The 15998-nt window shown below is 33.0% G+C and overlaps 1 protein-coding gene across 1 annotated transcript in view; it reads left to right on the forward strand.

Annotated features, from left to right (window-relative positions):
- Window positions 1-15998, forward strand: part of LOC100651358 (diacylglycerol kinase 1) — a 148060-nt gene that overhangs the window by 677 nt on the left and 131385 nt on the right. The window lies entirely within an intron of this gene.

The following is a 15998-nucleotide window of genomic DNA, read 5'->3' on the forward strand; positions in this document are numbered from 1 at the left end:
CTAAACCTATGGTCGATTGAAGTCTAGGTAAAACTTGTACCAAAGAGATTAAAATTAAAGGTGCATACAAAATTGCGTAATTCTTTATAGAAATTCTCTAGAAATGAAAATTTCGTTATAAATTTATAAGACTTTTATGAAAAATTATTAACTGATCATTTTGATCAGCATGGTAAATAGTTGTAATATTAAATTTGATGCGTTATTCGAGATTGTTATCCAAATTGAAAGAAACGTTTAATAAGTGTTTCTTCCGTTTTGACTAATTCGTTTTTCAAATATGGAACATATCGAGGTCGCACATTCGATGTCTATTCCTGATCCTTTGGGCGCGATCCTATTGACCTTCGACCTTCCGAGTCAGGCAAATATACATATTAGATATCTCTGTGTATACGTTTAGGAAGTCGTGTATGCACGATGTTCCCGTTTTCTCGCGAAATGTAGAATTCTGCGGTTTCGAATGCATTATCCTTTGAAAAGTAACGTCCTCGTCTTCCATCTACCTCTCACTCCTTTTTTCACTATATGTGCATTTCCGTTTCGAGGTAACTTTGTTTCGAACTAGTTCCTACCGCCTTTTCCTCCAGACTGCAGAAGAACTTTTGACGTTGCACTACGTGTGTTTTCGATTTTAGAATGTTACGAATATTGTTGTTTTATTGTTTCAACTTTAATCTTTTGAACGCTTCTTTTTTATTTTTATTATTTTTTCCTTAAATTTCTCCAAATGTACGTTTCAGAATAATGAAGAATGCATAATGAAGCAGACAGCAGTTGAAATAACTTTAATCTTTTGAAGCTTCTATCAAAGAAAATCACGTTTTTTTTATTTTAGAAATCCAAATCAGATAAATATAATTAAATTAAATTACAATTGATTTATTTGTCTTTTTCGGGAACGTAATTCATAATATTATGAATTTAAAGAACATCGGGTGAAATTCCATCCATAATAAATTTAATTATTGCTATATTTATTACACATCTGTTAAGAATTAATTATTCTATATCTATATCTTAATCTTCTACTAATATATAATATAAATATAAGTTAGAAATATCTTGTAGTAATAAAAAGTTATATTACAAACGATTCTACAAAATTACGACCGTTTTGTTATGTCAACAGTTCTCTCTCACATGGAGAAAAGTTTTTTGAGGAACGTAGATACATATTCGTATGGTTGATACATGTGTAAATGAACTATCGTGTTGCATCGCCGGGGGTTTTGTTGACAGTAGCGTAGACGTTGACCTTTGGCAGCAAAACAGTTTTCTAGGCGTGACGCTGTTTCCCTCAAGGTAAATCGATCTCGCGCGCGGTTTCGAAATTTAAATTTAAACATTAAATCCCGTCACACTGCCGAAATTTCTAGTTTAGTTTCTACATTCGGTAAAACGCCAGTGGTTTGCTTGTCAGATGCAACCGTTAGTGCGATCGTTAAGGTTTGTACAAATAACCATAAATTGAACAATTTAACATTTGAGCCTTCCAATTTTTGAGTTTGAATTTTCGCATCTTTAGGTCTGAATTTTCAATTTTTTTTTTTTCAATTTTCAAGTTTGGATATTGAAATTTTTTAAATTTTACGTCTACAGCTTTCAATCTTGAACTTTGGATCTTTATGTCTCTTTTTAGACGAATCTCATAAAATCTATACGATTCTTGTTTAATTTCCTCTTTCCCTGAAAACCTTCAACACATTAAATGTCGGTTCTAGAAGGCCGACACTAAACTTTCTGTTTAGGTGATATCGATATACCAAACGTTTATTTTTTGTTATAGCATATTATTAATATATATAATATATTTATAGTATATTACATATATAGTATATTACTATAGTATACACATCGTCTATGAAAAATAAAACAAAATTAACTCCGCGTTTAGCGTGTTAAAGGTGCTTTCAACTTAACAAACGCATATGCGTTTCGAAAGAATCTAATTATTCGTTGAGAACGCTCACTAATGATATAAATTCGTTCATAAAGCGCAAAATACTTTTGAGACATTGATTAAACTGCATCCACCCTTATACGAAACATTGTCAAATCGAAACCGATGTTCCGGAACTATTGCGAATGTCGGATATGTCAAACTGAACTTAGCGAAAGTCCTTGGTGTTGTCTTCTTGATCGAGAGACTATTAATCTAACGTTGGCATTATTTCAAAAGTAACTTCTGCTTTTCGCTTATAAATGGCTGTACTTAGCGTTTCGCTGCGTCGCGGAAAACCATCCAACGTTATAATAGTAAACTTGTCATTATTGATTATATAATTTCTCAATTTAACAACGAACCTCATTATTCCTCTATATATTCGTATTTATTTCTGTCGAGAATAATCAACTTCTTTTATTTTTCGTCCTTCATTAGGAAATTTAAATAACGAGGATCCAATTAATATTATTATCCTTTATGGAAGTTTATCATTTTTTGAGGTTTTAAATATTTCATTCGACAAACTTTCGTCAAATTAGACAATTTTACGAATAGCAAAGAAACATGTTTTAAATTGCTTTTAGATAAATTTACGTAAAGATTTATGAAATATTTCGATACGTTTTGATCTTTTTCTTCTAACTTATCGAATAACATTGCATCGAGCCTTTCATTTTCCAGCTTCGATATTGTCTCTATCCTAAATTGAGGTTATGTTGAGTTGGCAACTAAGTGATTGCAGATTTTGTCATTAAGTGGTAATGACAAAATCCGCAATCACTTAGTTGCCAACCCAATAGCATTATTCTGTCAGAAATTGAAATGAATGTATGAAAGGAGCTTAATATTAATTTTTAATATAATCAAGATTTGAGATCATTTTTTGTTAAGTTTAAAAATATATTTGTAAACGATTGCACATCCCGCCTAATTCCAGCCATTTTACAAATCTCTTATAATAATATGAAACTCATGGCAAACTAAGTTGATAATCGCAATAAATTATGTTCGAACAAGTTACGTTCAGTGGTTAGCTTTCCTATCGATTTCCATGTGGATGAAGATCTTTAACGGGGAAATAGACCAAGACGAATTTATTGGCAGGATCTCGCGTCTGTGCTGTATTTATAAAATTTATGGAAACATCTAAATGGAATAAAGATTAATATTCAGCAATGGAAAATAGAGTGTCTTTAGAGTCTAATATTATTTATGTCTATTTTTTCTTTGGGTTTCGATATATCGAAGATGAATAAGTTTCTTGATAGAATCGTTTAAATTTGTTCTATAATCAATTCACTGAAAAATGCTCATAGAGGAAGATTCAATATTTCACAGTAAAGTGCACAAATGGGTTATACAAATGGGCGAATTTACAATTTTCGGAAAGTGGTTATAAAATTCTTGTTTAATCAAAAGCCTGGCGACTATAGCAATTCGAGGTAGGAGATGAAAGGGCTGAAAAGTGAATATCAGAAGTCAGCAAAAGCAGCATGAAAATGTTACTTTTTCAGCGTTTCTAACTTTATCAATCCTCCTCTTATCTTTCGCTTCGTCTTTTTCCATATTCCCCAAACTTAAGTGTATCTTATTATCATTTCTTTCTTCTCGCTATTTTTATTTTTCATATAGTTACGATATTGCCAACAAGCGATTGTTAACTTATCCACTTTTGAAATGTCTTTACGAAATTGGAAGCTACGATGGCAAACGTCCTTTCCAAAAATCTTTGGATTATTCAAGAATACGAGCTGCAATCTCAAAGTAATTATTGTTTATACGCGCCATGAACGATGCTTATGAAATCCACGAGGATCGCAGGTAGTTGAAAGTTTCCTGTGTCGAGGCTGTAAGGAATTTTTTAACATTGTCTCTGGATCTTCCTTCACCGTCTTACTCGCTTCTTCCCTTCTATGACACATTTTTCTTCTTTCTTCGTCTCTCTGTTTTCCCTCAATATTGTACCCTTAACAAGGTCAACTTACCGAGATTATATTACCATTACGACGTATAAGTTTAGGTTAATAGTTTCTCATTTTTATCCCTCTTTCGTGTGCTAAACGTGAAAAAGCACGCCTAGGAACTAGGCTAGCGATGACGGTTGAAAGTTGGAAGAATTTCAAGTGCTTGCTTCAATTCTGTTTTCATGGCCAATACATCTTTAACGGATGCGAGTATATTTTTTAATATAAACAGGATTTGAGATCATTTTTGTTAAGTTTAAAAATATATTTGTAAACGATTGCACAAGGATAAGATTTTGCACTGATTAGTATTCAGATAGAAGACTTAAAAATTAATAGATACGAACTTTCTGTAATGTTCCTCTGTGTCATGAGATATTTCACGTTATTCTACTTGTAAAACAATTTTCGATTAAACCAACATTATTTGTCAGTTTTATCACGTTCAAACGTTGATTCAGATGGTAAAGTCAAGTAGAATGATCCCTGTAAGCGATTCTCAAGGCGATGTTCATATTAGGTTGTCCGAAAAGTTTCTTTCGTTTCATAAGGTGATAATAGATGAACAACAATTTTTGTTTTGCATTATTTTATTGAATTAGGTATGATCCCTATATTATTACGTTCGTGCATAATTCAATAAACTAATATAAAACAAAAAACATTGTGCGTCTATCATTTCCTTATAAAACGAAAGAAACTTTTTGGACAATCTAATATTAATCCAAAACTAATATAGAAGCAAGTTGTTTTAATTTAATAAACTAGTTTTCATGTCAGTCATCTTTTTCCTCATTTAGCCCGTAAATGGGACGCATTTATTAAATTTTCAACCACTGATTTTTTAAAAGATGATCACCTTTTCAAAACAAATTGCAGTAGCGTGAACTGAGTCTTGTACTACACTTATCCTTTTAATTAAACGTATGATAAGCATATCAGAGTTATTGTTTTATTTATTCTTGCACATATATAGTTTAGAATTACTAAATGTTTCACAGAATATAATAATTTAAAAGAAAGAAGTAAACACAGAATACTGGTATTTTAGAAAACTTTTTAAGATATAGATCAAAAGTAAAATGGAGAAAATGATTTAAAAACTTTTACTGCGTGCTGTACATTTTGATTTATAGTAGCACAAACGTATTTTCTATTTCAACTAATCCAACGTGTTCAAAATATCCCAATAACATACCATTTTGATCTATAATGAGTTTGTGCTACTGTTGCTGGAATTATCGTAATATGTACATTAACCGAGTAATTTGCTATCCTCTGTTAGAATTCCATCAACATTGGATATCCAACTGGTCTAGCGTTAAACGCGTTTAATAATCACCGTTGTCACGCATGGAAATCGTTGATTGCTCGCGCGTTTATCATAGAAACACTAGCGATTACCGGATACAATTTGTTTACGTTCGGAACGCTGCACCGTGTCGTGACGCGAGACACAGAGTCTGTAAACCACTACGAACACGTTGAAAACAAGCACGATACGCAACTGATCGCGTACGTATGAAATGGAATATCAAACGTTAATTTGACTTTCCTACTCTCGATTCCAACAAACAGTTTTTTTATGATTCGTTACGAATCGTACGATACGTGTGTTTGCGATGGATATCGCTAGAAAAAAATGTTTTTCAACGATCAATGATTTACCAACTAATACTATTGATGGATTGGCAAGTTACGGGTGATAGGTTACACGACTTGTTCTCTGTAATTTTACTAATTTATATTCTGATGGATAAAAAGACGATTCATATGTTCATATATTTATTACTATCATACAAGTGTCTACTCCCAGGGCCTGCACATTTTTGAACGCTGCAGAAACGTGCTTGGTGAGCAATAGGATGCATATATATAGATTTTTAATTTGCATTTGGTATTATATTATTATTATTATTGTTGTTGTTTAGTCCGTGTCTTTCGGCTTTACATCTGTTATGTCTATTTCTTTTCTTATATATCTACCTCCCCACTTTTCCACTTTATTTTATTGCACTCCATTGCATTTGGTATTATATGCACATAAAGTATTTGTGGTGGAATTGTGGAGGATTGATAAAACGATAAACGCAGCTTGCTGTTGCAACCCGTCAAATATACTTGAAATAAATTAAATTAATTAGAAATAAATATAGACAATGTCCAAAATCGGTCGTACAAACGTATTCGCAAAGACAGTGTATAATCACCCGCAGATAACTCGAAGATGTTAATTGATAACTCGTATAATAACTGCTAATAATTCGTATGGTAACTGATAATAATTGATTCGCTCGCGATCACGTCCGCTTATTTATATTGGTGGGGAGAGTCGGAAAATTCAAATTCGTCTTTGTTCGACGATTGCACGTAGCGGCGATACATATCGAGTATCTAACAGCTTCTAGAGTATCTCCGACTATCTTACGAGCGTCTATCAAGTTACACGACGAGCATTTACGAGTATTTATTCCGCGATTTTATTTTGCGATTTATATTTAGTACTAACGACTCACGTTTACGGCTGTATATTAATTTATTGTTTTAGATATATTCGATGGTTACAATGACGATCAATCTCGTCATTAATTCTCACGATTTACGTCCTCTTTATATAAACATCTACAAATCGGTTTTGCCCGGAGTTTATTTATTCTTACATTAACGATCTTAATACTCCGACGTCAAACAACATGATCTGAATTGTCTTTTGACTCATGTGCCGCTATATATTCTTAACACTAGAACTACCATACCAGTTAAATTGACTGGTTTTACAATTTTATTTTAAAATTCCTACTTCATGTTACATTTTTTCCGCAATGATGTAATGACTTTCGTAACGATAACTGAAAGAATAATTTAATGAATTTTATTTCGTTTTTTACGTATTCAAGCTGAAAATAATTTTGTATCGAGGCTACTTATACCAATACCAGCCAAACTGACTGGTACTTTTCAAAGCGTAATAGGGTCCTGCAATCTGTTTATCGAACCCCAATTAATCAGTTTCCTCGTTTCCTACAACTTGCCATACGTTTTTTAAATTTTTACCGCGTATCATTCGATATGACGATATCGGTTATCAGGAAAATTCCGGATCGATCGCTAGATGCTAACGCTAGAAATACCGAGCAGTCAAAATGACTGGTTCTACAATTTTATAAATGTGCCAACCCTCGTTTAGGTCGATCATGGTCCCAGATGGATTAATAATACAAAAACGTACCACATAACATGGAATTCTTTCTGTAGGAAAGTAATAAATCAATAAATATAAAAATATTCTATCCTTAAGTATTTTTTAAGGTCAGTCATTTTGACCAATTTTGGTACAAGTAGCTTCGTGTTAACTACCGGTAGTTTTAGTGATAAATATTACTATATATTTTATACATCTATTTGTTGTATAAGATTTTTTACATTTTAACTATTATTTATTTCACAAATTTGAATAATGCTTTAGAGTGTAATATCTGGTAAAGCATTTTTTGTTATAAGTTATCAATATTTAAAAAGCTGTTTCCTTACAAATTAAAACACGAACTTTGGAATAAGAAAATGTACAACGATAAAACACTTTATAAAATACGGTAGACGATCGGCACAGATCTACCAATCTACTGAATGATTGTTTTTACATGCTTGGAATGTCAACATTTAGTTATTTTGCTAATTATTTGTCACAAGAATGCGCAAGGCTTCGTTATTCTGGTAACGTAACAAAAACAATTGTCCCTGGTGCTTAAGTCATCGATTCAGTAGAAAAAGCATGAAAACGAGATATCTCGTGACCCGTACGCAATGCGTTAATATCATTAATTTATGACGTCTGATTTGTAAGATTTCAGTAGTGATATTAGTCCAATTGTACAAGAGCGTGGTGAGCATCATTTTTATTTTTAGTGAAAAATTTAAATTTTCTTTTTCTTTTCTTATCTTTCTTTATTGAAATACGAGACGTAATAAAATCGCTTTATCGTTCCCATGGAAATTTATTTGAAATGCTGGTTTATTTGCAAATAGAAAGAAATCGTTGGCGTTTGTTTGACGTTCCCCTCCCGAATCGGATTTAATTTGTGACTCGATTGAACGAAACGCTTGCTCACTACTCGGTCACACTACTACGACGCTCTATTTGTCTTGAAATTATCTTATGTCGTTTGTATCAGGTTTGGTTAGGGTTTAGTGCTAGCGGAAAGGTCGTAGAATATTTGACAGTCGTAACTAACTATCATATCTTATATATTTAGTAAATATGGAGAAGGTATAATCAAATGAAATGCTAAATTCTATCCACAATTCATCAGTTACAATCGTTAGTTTATATTATCTTTAATTTAGGCTCTCCATTATTTTACAACAGTTCCTCCATTTAAATCTCTAAATATACATATAGACGTACAGAAATTACAAAAAATATTGACACACCGCTCAACTTATAGCATTTACATACTAATTAATTAGCATATTAAATTTCATATCATCTAGTACCATTTTCATATGACTAAAAGAATTTGATGCTATGAGAATGAAATGTAATACCAGATAAGCAAATGAAGTAGGAAAAACAATTAATATGTGTTATCATTTTTGCCACTCGCTTTATGTATTATGTTGTACCAAAAGTTTCTTTCATTTTAGAAGGAAATATTCGGTTGGCAACTAAGTGACCTCCTAGTTTTTATTAATTTCCTATTACCATCTAACACTTTGACTGCCACGCCGAAATCACATGTTTCGCTCAGGACGCCACGAGAGTATTTTTATTATTCAAAGCATATAATGGCAAAATAATAATAAATTGATGATGTAAGACAACATTCTTCCCCAATGGACCGTTTATCTTATTGGTGGTCACGGGTGACCACCGTGGCGCCTTGGTAACAGTTGATAGCGACATATTGTAACAAGGCTTCGTTCATTTCAACAAACCATTCACATTCTTTATTTCGTTGTAAACAAAACGTACAGAATATATTGTTGAAACGTGTACAAGATACTAGTAAACAGTATTTGCTCATTCTATATATAATAGTAAGGTATGTTCACACTTCTAACTTCAATTATATGATTACAAAGCAGCGTTTACGATTATTTTCTAAGGTGTGTTTATAATAATATTCGTAGATTACCCCTGAAGGATATGGATGCAAACACAGTGCACCGTTATATGCAATATTTGTTCTCATTTTTTTTTATTGATGTTCTAATAAAAATGTTTGATTGTTCAATGGGGCATTTTTTATTTCAAAGTATCTTCTATTTATCGGTTATATTCAAAATTCCCTAACTGTCAATTTTTATACAATTTTTACAATTGTAAGAAATTCAAGCGCTCCGGTCACCAATGACCAACGTGGCAGTCAAAGTGTTAATGACAAAATCACTTAGTCATTATTTTATTGAATTATGTATGATCCATGTCTTTCTATCAGAACAATCTAATACTAATATTTCCACACAATTTATGTCTAGATGCTATAACGACTAGAGATATAGAATCGATTGTCAATCAATGTAGAATCTACAATCAACTGAATAGTTTATCCTAACATACTCCACTGCAATTGTTTCTTCCTTTCTTCCTGCTTTTCTGTTTCAATCTGATCGATTTGAGAATTGACTGCCACCCAACATACAAGATATCTTGGTACTCTAAACCGATTCTTCAAACGCCCGCTACGAAGTCTGTTTTCAAAGCAAATACCTCGCGGCGTGGTCTCGCCTTTATTTTCTCGTTTCGATTCCCAAATTCTCTTTCCCCTCTTCTTTCGATCTCGATCGTGACTTACGAGTGTGTTTTTACCAAGAATACGGCGCCACTAACTTCACAGCTCTTTCGGATTTCGCGCCGGTCCATTGCCAAGAGTTTCGTAACCGACGCGGCGGCTGTCGCGCGGATTCGTGCAAGTGCCATTGACATCGAGAATGCCAACCGACCACCTGTAGAAACAAACGCTCGAGCCAAACTACTGTCGTCACCGGCTGTCGCTGCTAATTTTGCGATTGTTTCGTAGACGCGAGACGTCAACCGGTCGCTTCGACTGATGTAGATGATTTGCATTCGCTCGCGAACCTCACTGCTACTCGAAAGTGTGCTCTGGACGATGATTAAATTATTCCGTAGTCTATAGTTAGATTTTGTAGTTAGATGGTGTGAAACTTGATCGTGAAACTGGTCTGTGAAACTGGTTCATTAACGATGCACAATTAATGGAATCGTTTCGCGGTTAAGATTGATGTTTCTACTGAAAGTAGTATGAGAGCATTATCAGTCAGGCAAATTGCAGTGTCTGGTACTTGAACGTCTTTACTAATTAATTAGAGAGAAATAATAAACGTATTTGTTGCATGTTATTTAAGGAATTATTCCTTATGCATATTATTTAAGGAATTTTTGTCAACCTAATTGTTGCACTTTAATTTTTGAGCTTTTTGACAAAATAATTTAGAAAGGCAAGCAACGAGGATAGTATGCAGCATACTGTGTTGTAACAAATATTATTGCACCAGGGATAATTGTATTGTAGTAATAGTAAATATGTTAAACAACCAATTAGAAGATGCTGTCATAAATTTTTACAGATTAGTAATTTTACTGCATTTTATCTAGAAACAATGGGTATGTTATTGTGCAAAAGTCTTAAATCATCTCATAAACTAAATATACTTTTGAAAAATTCTTCTATGTATTATCATGGTGTAAACTGAAGAGGACTGTTTCTCTAGAGATAACAATAGATTTTGCAAAATGATAATTATGTTGAACGAGTCAATATCTTTTAAGGTATTTACTGATCCTGGAATTAAAGTAACATCGGGTATCCCTGTATTCATCCTTAAAAATAAATTATATGTTTCTATTTGGTAAATGTAGGAATTTTGTATGGTACTGTATATTGTTAACTTCTTCTAACAAATTATCATATCTTACTATCTTTCAACATTGGATTATAAAATGTTGATAACCGCTCAAAGAGAAAAGGAAGCTCACTTTGCAGTATTCTTATATAATTTTCTCTCATAGTTTACAGTTTTCCTTCTATATATCTTTAACCCTTTGCACTCCGAATTTTATTTCAATTTCGTTAGCAGCAGCTGCCAACGCTTTTAAGTGTTTTATTTGAAATTTATTTAACTAAAGAATAAGACAATTGAAATAAATAAAGGAAGAAAGAAATTCACTTAAATACCAGTTTTATTCACACTATTGTCGTATTTTGTAATTTTTAAGCGTACGATATATCTTGAAACAATTTCCAAGATGCAATCCTGCTTTTCTTTCGCACGTTTCACAAAAAAAAGTGGAACTCGACGAAGGAGCTCCTGAGATGCTAAGAGTACAAAGGGTTAAAGATTTTAAACATTAAAATTCTTTTCATTATTAGATCGAATAATGGACTTTTTGCATTCTTCTTCTCAATTCAAGCCACCGTAATATTGTTCGGTAATAATGTAGAACTGCTTCTAAGTGACTGGTTTCACACGACTATTATGGCTTTAAACTTCGTTGTCGGATTCTTCGTTGAAAACTTGCCAGACATGCTGTTTGCTTGAATTGCAGGAATTGTGGCCATTCGCTCGATGAAATCGTTCTGTATCTTTGCGTGTTATCTCGAACGCATGTGGAATCGAACCTTTCGATTGTTCTTAGATCGAATCTCATCGAACACATGTCTTTGTCGACGTGCATGTTTCGCACGAGATATTTCGCCTACCAAAAAATTTCTGAGCCAAGTGAAAGCCACATTCCTTTTGTTCTTTTATCAAATTTTTCCACTCTACTATCTTTCGAAACTTGTAAGCAGCAAAGCATCAGTTTTTTAATTTTACGTGATTTATCATCCGGGTCACACTCCGTGTACCATCGATGACTCATGCAGTAGTTCACATATTTTATAATTTTATATTTATTAGATAAATTCTATTCCGTAATGGTAGGAAGATTATAAAAATTATTATCGTGATAAAAGAAATTAATTATAAAAATTATCGAATATTACAGTATACATCATTATTATACTGTGAATGTAAATTTATGTAAATTTACATCCTTATAAATTCGACTACAAAAGTAAAATGTAAATAGAGATTTATTTTACGCTTTAAATTTACATATTTAAAATAATAGATGCGCAAAAATAAATAGTATAATCTATATAATAAATATAATAAACATGATCGTGAACCGGTAAATAATATATCCAAACTATCATACGAAATTGAAACGTATTAACGAAAAATATAGAACATTTTCTTGCTTAAAGTTTTCAATTCGATTAACGCACACGTTAATTGGTTTCGTTAACGAATATACGTATTTCCTAGCTTATCATTTAAAAAACGTTGATTTTCGAGAGAAACCTGAATTTTACGAAAATAGTTTCGACATCACAACTATAATTCATCGTACTTTTTAATGTTTGAAAACTCGGTAGGAATTATTATCATAACTGGTTACGGAGGAATAAGTCCGCGCACTTCTATTAGTCATTTATTGCTGAAGTTTATCTCATAATATCTTTAACGTAGTTGCTGTTCAGTTACATTTACGAGCGATACAATACGCTATCTGTATTTTCCTCGTTTCTTCTGCTGATGTAAGTTGCCCATTGCCAAGATATTAGTGTAAATGTTAATCTTATCGCATCCTACATATTGCTCCTTTTTTCATTACAATTTCCACCTATTACAATTCTTCCCTACATCTCGATTCTACATTTTTTGCACCTACATCTTATCAGATAACATTTTTTCTCTTAGAGCGAATTTTATGTTCGCCATCCTTTTTCTAATCCTGAATCTCCGTGTAGTTTATAGCTGTTTACTTCTAGATATATATATAGATAGAGACTTTATGTTTGTGTTTTAAGTATCCTTGAATTTAGTACAGGAATAGTCAGATATTTTAGGTATTCAGCGTTTTTAAACTGCGTGCGTTATTTCATTATTTTAATTCATTAATTTACCTTTTTTCGTAACAAGATTTATGAAATATCGTAACAGCGATACAATTCAGGATAATTATACATTTTTCAATAATTGATCGGTAACTACTCTATATAGAATAATTTTTAGCCAGTCATTTTATGAACGAACCATTCATTTATTAAATACATTGGAACAGTTTTAACACGTTGACGTAATCGGGTGTCAGCAAAGTTTCTGGTCAGGCCGCATAACCCATATTCGGGTGTCGCTTATTTGACTACTTGCGAAGGATCGTCGTAGGTATTTGAAAGGATACTCCATAATAACAAAACTGTTGAATTGTTATAAAAGTAATACGAAAATGGTTTATTAAAAAATTATTTAGAATGTAAAATTTTAAAGCATTCTATATATAACTGAGGTTGGTCGGGACAATTTGGACAATGAGTTGTTTTCTTTAAATTCTTTTGTGCCCTTTTTCGGTCCATTCGACGTCTTTTATTTGCATAACATAGTTCGCATGCGCGTCTAATGCTTCTTCCGGAATCATTTTTCCGAATGGCGATATTATACTGACTCCGTCGAAGACAAGGATTTTTTGTATTTTCAGACAACCCTAATAATTTTGCAACTAATAACTGTCTAAATATTCTAATATTTATATTCTTCCTTGTTGCAATTTTGTAAACCGTCAAAGCGTTTACAACAGAAATTCCCAGAAGGAGTCGAATGTCAAGTTTTCTGTACTATTTGATTCCTTTTCTAACTGTGGTGGCATAAGAAACCATTTGGTCGGAACAATCTATACCACACTTTCCTTCATTATATTCAACGACAGCTAGTGGTTTTAATGTTGCGAACAAACGAAACGAGAGATCATTCTTGAGACTGTCGCTTGAGCGACTCGTGTTACTAAAATATCGATGGGAGCACCTAGCAGAGAACGCTTGGTACTGCTGCACGCGTGGCTTGATGCAGATTTCTTTGAAAACACACGTGACAGTCAACGTGTTAAGAATATGTCGTATTTATGTTGATATCTCAGTGGTATAAATTCGAGGGGAAAGGAGAGCTCTGTACTTAGCATCAACGACAAGTACTTCAGCAAGCTTTTTTCCGTCCCACGATGTTCAGTGTGCGTGCCAATGCGCTTAATATCATAAAATGTCGCAGAATCGCATTAATTTCACACCAATAAAATAAATATCAATCATATCGATAAAAGGTTCAAGGTTCAAGCTGTATAACAGTAGCTCTTCTGATATATATCATATTTAGAAAATGTTAAACCCACTTGAACGAATGATATATTTTTCCACGAAACAAATCAATACAATCAATAGAATAATCATTTAGGTGAAATTTTTATCTCCAACATCATCGTTAGAAAAAATTTATACAAGGAGACACGCACATTTTTCTTCTACGTGTTGCTTCCTATTCAAATCATATTTCAATATATTTCATAGAAATATTAAATAATGGAAATGAAATTTTAGCTCGAATATATTTCAAATATAGTAGAGAATTAATTATTGTGTTTATTAATTTATTAGAGAATTAATCAATTTATTAGCCAGACCCAGCAAAATTGATATTTTTAAATATTTTACAATTGTTCTGTCGTGCAACTCTGTACAGTCACGAAGAGTAATGGTCGTCTCTCAGAAATTTCTCTAATAATTGCGTTTCTCTGCCCCAACGATCGCAGTCGCGATAATCAATCCACGCGACACGTGGAGCAGCAGTCCTCTCAGCCGTGAAATATCGTTTCACCGTTGCGCCACGATAAAGCGTTGATTTATACAAGTACTCAAGTCACGGTGTAATCACGATACAATCAAATATCGTTCGCTTTCTTTCGAACAAGGTAATCGTAATAATGTTCGCGAACGTGATCGATCCGCCATACTGTCAAACCTAATTTTAAATCAAAGCAAAACTGCTTTACTCGCATTTGTATGTTGCACGAACGCAGTGCAGTCGATGCAGTCAATGGTGGTATTTAAATTACGCATCATGGACGAGGAAAATATATTGTGCAATATTTTATTGATTCGATGTTTGTAGCTTGTCAATTGAGCATATTCGATTCCTATTAGATTGGAAAGCACTCGATCGCTGGCTATTTAATCACAATCGATAATGTGAATAATGTATACCATAATTGAAACGTATCGAAACATAATTATGTTAATTTAGAACATAATATACAGAATTTCTGTCCCTTTCTCACAATTTCACTTTGACACGAGTGACGTATGTTAAAAGTCGAGAATTCTCAGGTATCTGTGAAATAAATTTCAAAATTGAACTATTTACTAGCATGTAATATATAGTGTTATAATTGTTCAATAAAATTCTATTATTTAGCGAAGATATCGATAGCCGATTTCCTCTTTCAGATAAAGTCTATAAATATTGTAATATAAATATACAAGAATTTTAATAGTTTTTTACTTTGATAAAAAAGAGTTAGTAAACCTTGTCGAAATTAGACACTTGAATATTTTTTAAAGCACTTTCGATCCACGTGAAAAGATTATCACACAGTACATTACATATCCACAAGCAAATTACAAGAAATATTTCCTTTTACTAATATAACTTTACATATATCCGTGCAGTACTTTCAGAAAGCAAAACACTAGACGATAATGAAAGCTCATAAACTTATTTCGTCCCTACAAATTTATGCACGTCTTTACACATTCTACTTCGATAAACTGGCATGTGAATGGGAAGGAGCGAGCAACACAAGTTCAAATAATAAGGAAATTGGAAAGACATGGCAGGGGAAATAGGTGTGGTAGACATCGCTACCAATAACCGTAACTCGCTGTTCAGTTCCATCACTGTAACGTGTTTCATCCCATCGAACCCTTGGCCGACATCTCGTAACTCGTTGACACACAGCCTCTCTTCCGGCGCAAGTTCCTTCGCGACGACGATTACGGACCCACTTGTATCCATTTCTTGGTAGCTTTCCGTATTCTTATCCATCTATCGATATCCATCGCGCCCAACCCCCCATGCAAAACGATCAATCGAGATTTTCTCGCATTTTCTTCAGAAATATTCAAGGCGTCCGCGTGTATCGATAAAGAAATTGCCCGCTCGCTCTCGACCGAAGCAGAATAAATTTACAAATT

This window comes from Bombus terrestris, chromosome 1 (assembly GCF_910591885.1).
Source record: "Bombus terrestris chromosome 1, iyBomTerr1.2, whole genome shotgun sequence".
NCBI lineage: Eukaryota > Metazoa > Arthropoda > Insecta > Hymenoptera > Apidae > Bombus > Bombus terrestris.